Source organism: Antechinus flavipes, chromosome 2 (assembly GCF_016432865.1).
Source record: "Antechinus flavipes isolate AdamAnt ecotype Samford, QLD, Australia chromosome 2, AdamAnt_v2, whole genome shotgun sequence".
NCBI classification, from domain to species: Eukaryota; Metazoa; Chordata; class Mammalia; order Dasyuromorphia; family Dasyuridae; genus Antechinus; species Antechinus flavipes.
Window position 1 is genome coordinate 561,363,803 of NC_067399.1, and position 12,001 is coordinate 561,375,803.

Consider the following 12,001-nt stretch of genomic DNA (forward strand, 5'->3'; position numbering starts at 1 on the left):
TTGTAAAGATAGTTTTTGACATTCATTTTTGTAAAATTCTGAGTTCCAAACTCTTCTCTCTCACTCCCTTCCTTGCTCCTCCCCATGACATAGGTTACACATGTACAGTAATTTTAAACATATTTCTGTATTAGTTATGTTGTAAAAGAAAAGAAATCAAGGCTCAACCTCTCCCACTTTACAGATGAGTATTCTGTAGCCCAAAGATTAGGGTCAAGTGACTTAGCTAAAGTCACACAGCTAATTAATTAGAAGCAGAGCTGAGACCAGACCCTAGACTTCTTGATTCCCAGGCTAGCATTCCCACGCAGTGTGGGAATGAGAATGAAAAGCAATCTGAAAAGACAAGTGAAACCACAATAACAACAAATTTCCAGGCCATATCTCAATACCAAAGAAGGTTGCCCTTGTTTTCTCTGAAAGAAAGGAAAAAGAATCTTTCTCTGGCCTTAGTTATGGATGCCCCAAAGTCCTTAAGCTTGTTGCTTAGCACGGTAAGTATTCGTGGCAACATCCTTGCCTCTCTTCTTGGAAGCCACTTGCTATTTCCTACCCAGCTGTCCTTTATTTTCTAAAAAAGCTCCTTTTGCCAGGCAAGCAACAACAGGGCTTTATTTCACTCCAACTCAGTTCCCCCCCTCCCTCTACTGAGTTGAGTCTTTGAAATTACAAGACAGCCACTGGTGACATTCCTGAGCCTGATTTCCCTTTGGACATCTTGAGCCCTAAGTGAATTTTGGCTGTATTTAGAATCATTCAGAATGAGCTAAAAGGGTTAATGTGGTTAATCTTCCCATTCTGTTGGACTCTGGAATCATTTCACATGCAAGGAGGATAGAGTGGTGAAACACCCATATGTACAGCGTGCTGTTCTGCTTAAGTAGCCCATAATAGCTAGTAGCAGCTGAAGCAATTTGGAATGCATCACCTACTCCAAAACACACTGACCCCAGCTGTAGGAGAAATACTTTGGGGTCCAACCAAAAGTCTCTTTCTTTCCTTTTTCCTCCCCATCATACTAAAAGGGAATTTTAGAGCCTAAGATATGAAGGTTAGATAGAAACACTTTGTTAGCCATTAGCAAACCACTACGGAGGTAGTCAGTTCACTTTGCTTAAGTAGGAAGATTTTTTTTTAATTGATCCCTAAAATCAAGATTAATGCAATAATAATTGACATTTACATGGAAATTCAAAGTTTGCAAAACATCTTGAAAATATCTCACAACAAACCTGTAAAGTACTAATAGGCCTTCCCAAAAATCTTAGTGCAACTCTAAGCTTAAGTATTCATTAAAACTTTTAGAACACCTTATAGTATCCCTGTTTTACAGATAAGAAAAACTAAGATTTAGAGACATTACATGACATTCCCAGATTCATACAACTAGAACATGGAATTTGAATATTGGTTTCTACTGATTACAAGTCCAGCATTCATTCCACCTTTCCTTCAACACACACAAGCACACATACACACATAGAAAGACATACACATGTATAACATCTCCATGAATTATATCTATCTCTCTACACAGCTGAAATTACAAAGAGGTAAATTTAGGTTTGAAGTCAGGGAAGACCTAAAAATTAGAACTGCTTCTTTGTAGAACAGACTGCCATAGAACAACATAAAAATCATAAGGACAATATAGAGCAGAAAGAGCCCCCAATCCAACCACTCCAACCATCTAATTTTACAAATGAGAAAACTAAGGCCCAAAACAACAAATGCCAAGGTCCCATGGTCAGTTCACATTACAAGTGAAATTTGAATACAACTTCTTTGATTCCACAACTAGTACTCTTAATGAGTTTCCCTTCATTGTAAATCTTCAGGTAAAAGCTACATGATTGCTATCCACATGGTTAGTGAGGTTTCTTTTGAGGTCAGAATTGGACCTAATAATTAATAAGGTTATAACCAATTCTACTGGATTCAATATAATGTGACCCTAAGTGAGAATGTAAGGGAAAAAATATCACAAGCCTTATTCTAATGGAACAAAATACACAGTGAATATTTCAGAATTTTGTATTCCAAGATTGCTAATTTAATATCAGAAATATCTCAGTGATTTTTCAGACAAAAGTCAATTCTCATTTTTTAATAATTACTTAAAAGCAAATTTAGCTGAAATATGAATGGAATAGAGAAAATTTCAGTAATATGTAATGATGAGACACTGTTTCTCACAAAAACCTGCCATCTTTCCCTTGATCAAAGCTTTCAACATCCCTTATAGAAAATCAAAACGGACTTAGAATTAAATTGTTGAGGTTTTGTTTGTATTTTGGAAGGGAAGTGTTGTTTTGTTTGTATGAAAACACTAGCATGAGAGGAGCATAAGCTAAAGTGGTTGAATATTTCTCTGCCTTACCTCATTCACACTGATGGGTGAAAAGCACCTCATTCCCCTTTAGCCCAATCTGTCCCAGACAACATCTGCTTAGGAGTTCTGGGATAGGGTGGAAAAGAAAGAAGAAGAAAGAAGAAAACAGATGAGAGAGAGCGGGGGGTGGGGGAAGAGAGAGAGAGAGAGAGAGAGAGAGAGAGAGAGAGAGAGAGAGAGAGAGAGAGAGGAATAGAGGAAGAAAGAAAGAAAGAAATAGAGGAAGAGAGAAAAAGAGACAGACAGAGAGAGAGAAAGGAAAGAGAAAAAACAGAAAGAGAAAGAAAGAAAGAAAGAAAGAAAGAAAGAAAGAAAGAAAGAAAGAAAGAAAGAAAGAAAGAAAGAAAGAAAGAAAGAAAGAAAGAAAGAAAGAAAGAAAGAAAGAAAGAAAGAAAGAAAGAAAGAAAGAAAGAAAGAAAGAAAGCCAGGAAGAAGAAAACAGCTTGGGCCTTCAGGTTAGAAGGGCATTCGGTTCCCACCAGGGAACCCTCCTTTCAGCTGCAGACAACTGCTGTATTTGACATTTCAATGGGAACCAGGGGAGAGAGGAGAGGGAAAAGAGGGAGCAAAGGGGACTACATAAAGAGACCTGAAAGAGAACAGAAAGACAAAAAAAAATCTGCATCTCTTTAATTCTGTTTCTTGTCCTTTTTTCTCTATTTTTCCCCAGTATGTGACATTCAGAAGAAAAGAGGTTTTCTTTCTTTCTCTCTTTTTTCCTGACATTTAAAAACAATATACATATGGGTGGCTGGAGAGTGAGTCTGAGAGGAGAGGAATATTATCTCTTGAAGAAGTGAACCTTAGCAGAGAGTCTTTTATCTTGGGACTTTTTATCTTTGGGTATCTTTTATTTGGGTCTTTCTTTAGTAGCCATTGCTGGATTTTTTTTAAAATGATATTAGAAAAAATAAAAAGTGTGTTTATTAAATAAAAAATTAACATTGCATGGATGAGGATGAATTTATCTTTTGTTTTAAAGCACAAATAAAAAAAATATATCCTTATGCTGGAAATTATGAAAGGAACATTTAAGATGTACCCATCCACATAAATTCAGCAATATTCTCATCTTTAAGATGTTATGAAATCACAGTATGTTAGAACCAAAAAGTTTCATGATCATAGGAGCGAAGATTTACCTGAAAGTGACTTTGGGTTACAGAGATAAATTACTTTGCTCAAGGTCATAAAGCTAACATCAAAAGAGGGATTTAAACTCAGATCTTTCACTCTCCAAGTCTAACACTCTCTCTTACTACCCCCTAGATAGCTCATCTGAATCCAATTGCCACATTTTGATGATAAACTGAGGCACAGAGAAATGAAGTCACTCCCTTAAGGTCACACAGCTAGTTAGGGGAACAGCAGTTATTAGAATCCAAGACTCTGAGCCTCAATTTCTTCACATGTAAAAATGAAGAGATTGCATAACATTATCTCTGAAGCCTCTTCAGTGCCTTGTCATCATGATGCCTTCCTCTGTTTACAATAAATTAGTGTCAGCAAGGTGACCTCTCCCCCTTTCTGTGACCACTAAGAGATCATTCTGAAGCCCAGCAGGAATCATGTGTTTCATGCTAATTTGAGAAAAAATTTTAAAATTTGTATATTTAGGACATGCCTTCATTTTTCAATTAATATACAAATCCATTAAATATTCAAAAGTGATTATATAATATATATATGTAGATGCATACATTTATATGTGTGTATGTGTATATAAACTAAACAACTGCCTAGAAGTAGAATCTTCTTTCCTTCTCTTTAGAGGAATGGGATGAAGTTGAACTCCATAATAACTTATAAAATACAAACTGAAACAGCTCCAGATTCCTCATGTCTAAAAATATGAAGGAATTGGACTAAATTATCTCCAATGTCCCTTCCAACTCTGAAAGTCTATGACTGTGCAACTGGGAGGGGCAGAGTTTACTAGCGATCATTTGGTCCACCCTTAGGGAGGTGTTTGGTTTGACTGTGAACATCTGCACAGTTTCCTGTCTCCTACCTCTTAATATCATTGTGAAAAGGGAGTGGACAAAGAGGGAAAACATCTTTTTTGTGAATTTTGGTTCAGACAATATTTCTCACTATTCTCTTCATCTTTTCATTGGAGTTGTTTTTGTTCAATCATTTTTTTCAGTCATGTCTGATTCTTCATGACCCCATTTAAGGTTTTCTTGGCAGAGGTACTGGAATGATTTGCCATTTCCTTCCCCAGCTTATTTTACAGATGAGGAAACTGAGGCAAACAATTAAGTCACTTGTGCAGGATCACTCAGTCAGTAAATGTCTGAGGCCAGATTGGAACTCAGGAAGAAGATTCTTCTGCTCAGTCCAATGTTATCTATCCACTGCTGCCCCTTTCACTGGAGAACCCTACTTCAAATAAAAATTGACCTAAGCACGTGACCTGAAACTGTAGCTTTACAAAGGGATGGCTGTTTAACTCACAGAGATCCTCTTTGATTGATGATCTTTGTATCTGTATGATGACTTTTTATTCACTTTTGACTGATCATAATTCTATGTGGAGAGGCAATATGATAAAGTGAATAGAGTGCTAGCCTCAAAGCCAGAAAAACCTAGAGTCAATTCTGGCACATAACACAAGTTATCATGGGCAACTCACTTACTTAAGTGCTCAAGGCAATGCTTAAGATCATAAGCCGCATAGAATGTGCTGACCAGCATTGGCAAAGAGAGCTTCCTCACTAGGAAGTTCCCTAAATTCATGACATCAGAGTTCTATTCCCCATCCCCTGAAATTTTGTCTATAAAAAGAGTAAATATCCAAACTTTCCATCTTATTAAGGCCTGTGTGCAAAATCCAAGCACATTAAGTGTCTCTATATTAAGTGACTATAGTCACTGAACAACCGTGAGCCTAACTAATGACTTTTCAAAAGGTCTTTAGAATCATCAAATTCAGGAAACAGAAGCCAGAAGAAATCAGAATTACCTACATAATATCTTGGCACATAGTAAGCACTTAATAAATTCTTGTTGATTGATGGATTTCTGAGAGGATAGCAGTTGTCATAATGAGGTGCTGGTTGTCACAGCTGTGCTATCTACAAATAAACAATTGTTTTCCCCCCTCTCCTCTTTCTTCTCTCCCGTTTCTCCTTTACCTTCTCTCACTCCTCTCCCCTCTCCTCCTTCCTTCTCCTCCTTCCCTCTCCCTCTTCCCTCTTCCCTGTCTCATCTTTCCTCTCCTCTTTTCTTTTCTCCTCTCCCTTCTCCTTTCCTCTCTTCCTGTCCCTTCTCCCTTCCCCTCCCCTCTCCTCTCTTCTCTCTCTCTCTTACTTTCTTTGTATAAATATATGTATATATATAATATATGCATATATATGTAAATATAATATACATATTCTTACATCTCTATTTTTCAAGTAATTAATCAATGTTGTTGAACCTACTAGCTTTTGGTGACATAAACTAGACTAGTGATTACTTTAATTTTGTTATTTAGCAACACTTTCTCTACCCTAATTATCATTTTTGACCAAACTCACTTCCAACATATAGTTCAGGTCACTCTCAACCAAAAAAATATAGGGGGGTGAGAGAGAAGATAGAGGAAGGATTCAGATTTTCTGAATTCTGACTACTTCTAAAAACAAAAATCCAACTATTTCCAAGTCAGGAAAATCTGGATTCAAAGCTTGCCTCAGGACCTATCAACTATGTTACCCTGAACAAATCACTCAATGTAGCTTCAATTTCCCCCATCTGTAAAACTGGAATAAAAATTGTAGCATTTGCTTCACAGGGTTGATGTGAACATCAAATGAGATAATGTGTATAAAAACATTTTTAAGCTTTAAAGCAACAAAAAGGTTGGGGATGAGGGATAGGGGGGAGGGAGAGGAGGGCCTGACAAAGATAGCATAGGCAGGAGGTTGTTCCCAGGTCTGGGCTAATCCCTCATACAGGCAAAACTCAAGCTGATGGATAACCTGAGTTTAGAAGTTCTGAGCTAACAAAAGGACTAAGTTGATCAGGTGTCCACAATAAACCCAAAATCAATGTGGTAAACCCACAGGAGTGAGTGGCCACCAGGTTCCTACAAAAGGACAAACCTAAATCAGGTCAGAAATAAAGTCAAATCTTCCATGACTATCAATAGTCAGATCAGACCAGTGAGCGATAGATAGATAGATAGATAGATAGATAGATAGATAGATAGATAGATAGATAGATAGATAGATAGAAATCGTCCTGGAATAAGTCTGTATGCTATTATTATTCTTTTATGCAGGCTGTTCTGAAAGTCTGTTTAAATTTTAGGTTAAATATGCACTAAGAATTTTAAGACGCCCTATACTAGATATTCTTCAAACTACTCTGCAAGTAGGATTTAAAAAAAAAAGTATTATTTTTTCTGTTCTGCCCACCCCAGAGAAAATTGCTAGTAAAGTCAAATAGGAAGAGGTGATAGAAATATTCTTATTCACTGTGGTATAGAAGTAAAAGGACTTCGAATCAGAAGCCCTCAGTTCAAATTCTAATTCTTACCCTCACAACACATGAAGTGACTTAAATTCAGAAAAATACATTTCCCCATTAGCAAACTGGGCATAACCAATGCATATACTTCCTTAGTGCTGTTGTGAGATGCAATAAATTGCCAATGAGGACAGTGTGGAGGCAGTATTTTTTTTTCCATTTTGATGGTTTTGGGGAATTTATCTGCTCAGTAAGTACTTTGGCCTACCAAGGACTTTACATAGAAACTGAATAGCTTTCAACTCCAGCTGGTTTAATAGTAGGCAAATCTTTCATGATATTACTCTTTCGAAATGTCTCCCTGTGAAACATGTCAATCTGAGTTTGCTAAAGCCAATCTTGATGCCTCTCCTTTATATGCTGCTTGAACATAATTGTATAGTTCTTACCCCTTTTGACATTAATGGCATTCCAACTGCTAAAGTCGGCTCTCAGTGTCCCACAGGAGCCAAACTACATAAAATAGCAAGAAGATAGTGTGGCAGAGAAAATGATGGTCTAGGCATTTGGACACTAGTACTCTAGTCTCTAGTCTCTAGTCTCACATTTGTCACTGAGAGACAAATCATTTAACTTTCTTGGACCTGGTTCCTCTTTCATAAAAAAGAAAGCTTTGACTAGAAGATTTCTAAGGATCTTTCTAATTCTATGGTTCTGCCACATTAATGTCAGAGATGAAAGAAAAAACTGGGACACTTGGATTATGCTTTTATCCCAGAGGATAAGGGAGGAAAGTTTTAGGTAGGAAAGGAAATGGAGTAGAAGAAATGCCATTTCCAGAGTTAAAGCCTCTCTCTCTCTCTCCCCCTCCTCCTTTCTCCTTTCCTCCCCTTCTCTCCCCCTCCCTTTCTCCCTTCCCCTTTCTCCCTCTCCCTCTTTCTCTCCCCTCTCTTCCTTTCTCCCTCTTTCCCCCTCTCTCTGAAATATCTTCTGACCTCATGAGACAGAGGAAGGGGCTGAAGCAAAATGGCCTTTTGGGCCACAGCCCTTTTCTCATTTCCAACAAGCAGATCATGGGAATTATGGAAAACAAAACCAAATGTCTCCAATGACTAACTCTGAGGGGGTGGGCGTGTAAAGCAGAAGCATCTAGGAAAGAGTCAGTCAGATTGCTGAATCTTCTGAAATGACCTGGAAACCTTTACAAGGCTCCAGAGGGAAAAAAATGCAGAATGAGTCCCTTCCTTTGGACTCTCCCTGAAAATGAACTTGTGTTTCAATCCTTTTGGACTTTATTGGAGCAACAAATGAAAAGAAGCAGGTTTAGTATACTCAGTATTTACTCATGAGCTTAGCAATGTTGGCTCAAAAGTCTACATTGAGTCTGCCAGAGGCAAGAGGTGTCAAACTCTGGCTGGTGACAAGGTCACGAGCAACCACAACTGAAGGAGACTGAAAGTCTGCAATCCTGAAAGAAGGTGCTTGCGTGACAGCAAGGAAAGAAAACAGATGGGTAGCGAAGACTCACAAGGGTTTGTACTATACAGGCACTAGGCTTTGAAGTGTTTGTTTCAAGAGGGAGATAATAGAGTCTAGTAAGTAGAGTAAGGAAGACCCAGATTCAAATCCCATTAGAGTTCTGGACAAATCATTTCAACTCCACAAGCCTCAGATGACTCTTCTTTAAAATGAAGAGGCTGGCTAATTTCTTTGCAGATCCCTTCTAGCTCTCAAACTGTAATCTATAATCCAAAACAAAAGAGAAGAGACCAACCATCTGCCATGGATTTTAAAGCTATAAGGAGAGAAAGCTCATCTTCTCAAAGCCCCCAGAGCAGAACACACACTTAGGAGGGGAGGTTTCTTTGTGACTACTTTAGTTTGTCTTTTAACATTCTCTCCACCCTGAAGGAGCATCCTCCTGACACTCCCTGTTTTCAAGATGGTTAATTTACATCAATCACTCTAAAGCAGTCTGACTCTCAGAAAATTCACCTGCAATTTGTCTCATTTGTAATAGCATTTAAACATGCATCTGCTTCTCCTGCAGAAGTGTCCAAGAAAAGCAGCATTTTCATCAGGCAGGATAACTGGGGTAATCGGGGAATATTAGAACTGGAAGGATATTAGAGATCCCTTAAGTAGAGCCCTTTCATGTGAAAGAGCAGCCCTTATCCTCACCTTATATCCTCCTACCATGCTACACTATACTCTGTAGGAAACAAACCCTACTCATGTGTGTATATATGTATGTGTGCAACTATAATTAGGATTTATAGACAAACCACTACAATTCCAGAGAGAATTGATGCTGGTCACTGGGGGGAAGATTGAGGCAAGTATACAAAGTATATAAAAATGAATATTCAATGAAATAGAGGATTTTCAAGCATTCATGATGAAAAGACCAAAATTGTATGGAAATTTTGATTTTTACATACAGGATTCAGGAAAAGCATAAGGAGATAATTAGGAAAGAGATATCATAAGAGACTTAATACAATTTATTTGTTTACATTCCTACATGGGGCAATGATACTTGTAACTTATTAGAACTTTTTCATTATTATGACAACTAGAGGCAGTATATATAGACAGAAGACACAAATGTAAATTGAATATGAAGGGATAATAGCTTTTAAAAATGGTGAAATTAAGGGGTGAAAGGAATATGCTGGGAGAAAAGGAAAGAGAGAAGTGGAATGGTGTAAATTATCTGCCATAAAAGAGGCAAGAAAAGGCTTTCACGGTGGAGAGGAAGAAGGGGAAGAGAGGGAGAGTAAGTGAACCTTACTCTCATCAGAATTGGCTCAAAGAGGAAATAATATATACACTCAATATGGGTATAGAAATCTCTCTTACTTTATGGGAAAGTAAGAGGCGAATGGGAAGCAGGAAGGGAGAAGGGGAGATAAAAGAGAGGGCATATTAGGAGAGGAAATGGTCAGTAGCAAAACATTTGAGGAAGTACAGGGTGAAAGGAGAGAGAGAATAGAATAAATTGGGGAAAATACAGTGAACAATAGTAATTGCAAAAAGAAATATGTTTTAAATTATTTCACATATATAATTGGTGCATTGCTTGCCTTCTCAAGGGGCTATGATAAGGATGGAGAAAGGGAGAGAATTTGGAGCTCCAAATTTGGAATGTTTTTAAAATGACAATAAATTATTAAGAAAGAGATGAATGGGGCAAAAGAAAAAGAAAATGCATGTAAATTGGAAATAAAGTATTTTGTATAAACAATAGCAAGTTTAGAGACCCTGGATCATACAGTAAATGTAATGAAGGTAAGATATAAGAAGACTGAAAAGACAAGAAAGGGTCAGGATATAAAGAATTTAAAAGCTAAACAAAGGATTTTATATATTTTCATGGAAATAACAGAAAGCCATTAGAGTTTATTCAATGATGGGGATAGAGATGAGATAAGGGGTGCTATTTCTTCTTCTTTTTTTTGAAATATCTCTCTCATTATAATGAGATTGACAAAACTAGCTCAGTATTTGGGAAGCTCTGAAGGAAATGTGGGAAAGGAAAAGTATTAAACTGAGTGTTAAATTGAAGGTCTACAAAACTGTAGTTCTGACCTTGAGGTATGCTCATGACCATTGCTGTATGCTTATGAAACTGGGACAGCATATGTCAGGAAACTGAATTGCTTACATTGAATTGTCTTAGGAAAATTCTGAAGATCACCTGACTCTGGGATCCTTTTCCCAATTAAATTGCCAAGCATTCCAACTCTATTGCAAAGAGCAAAACTCTGTGGGCCTGGCCACATTGTTCAACTGCCAAATGTACGTTTGCCAAAAAATTATTTTATGAAGAACTCACACAGGGCAAGTACTCATAAGGTGGTCAGAATAAACAATACAAAGACACTCTCAAGATATCTCCAAAAATTTTATAATCAATTGTATTGTGCATGGGAGACACTGGCACAGGACTGCCTAGCATGATATGCCCTCAGCTGTGCTCTATGAGCAAAGCAGAATTGAATTGGTCCAGAAGAAATGCAAGATATGCAAAATTAGAGACACTATCCCAAATGTTCATATGGACTATTTGTGTTCAACCTGTGGCAGAGCATTCTGAGCTCATATTGGTCTAATTGGCCACAATCAGACACACTATAACTGGATTCTAACATAGTGATATCATTTTGGTCCTCTTGGAGAACAAAGAACAATAACCAATCAACTTCTAAAACCTAGTCAAGTTTCTCAACATCCCTCAAGCACATTAATGCACCACCCACCTCCTTGTATACTACATATTTTTTTCAATCCACCAACTCATCTCCATTAGGACTCTAAGAAACCTTTTTTTGTTGCTGTTATTCCATTCTCTTATTTAAAGTCCAATAATGACTCACTACTGCCCAAATATTAATACAAAATCCTCTGCTGAGCTTTTCCTTCCCTAAGGGGAAAGATCAATGGGAAGATTCCCCTAATACGTGTTAACATACTACTTTTTTGGGCCATTTATGCTTGATTTTCAAGGATCTGCATATCTGGCCCCATCCTATCCAATTGAATACATTTTACACTAATCCTCCAAATATATCCTGTGCTATAGTTAGTTTCTTCCAGGTCCATGACACATACACAGATAAAAGCAATCTAAAACAATATGGGAAAGAGCATTAGAGAAAGAAAAAACAAAATTTTACATGAGGTTTGAGCAAGGAAAATCAGGGGAAAGAAAATGACTGTGAAAATCAGAAAACACTTTATAGAGACGATTTGTCTCAAATATTAAAGCATAGATTTCAACAAGTAAAGGTGGGGCAAAAGAGGCATAAGAAAGAGTGTGAATAAATGCACGAACTAGGGAAGTACAGAGATGTACAGATAACAAAAACAGTTGATTTCTACTTGTGTATGACTTAAAAGAAGTCTCTTCCAAGACTTGCATTTCCTCATCTATAAAATTAAAATACTGGATTAGGTGATTTCTAAACTCCCCTCCAAATTTAACTTCTATAAAGGTTGTAGGAGTAGCTGGAGATAAAAGCTGAATCGATACAATGAAACAAAGATGTTTAAAAATTAGACACTGGGAATGATTGGAAAGGAAGAACTGGATGGATTGGAAAGTCAAAACTGAATGGCCATCAATTCCCTGAGCCTATTTAAGGCAGTCAA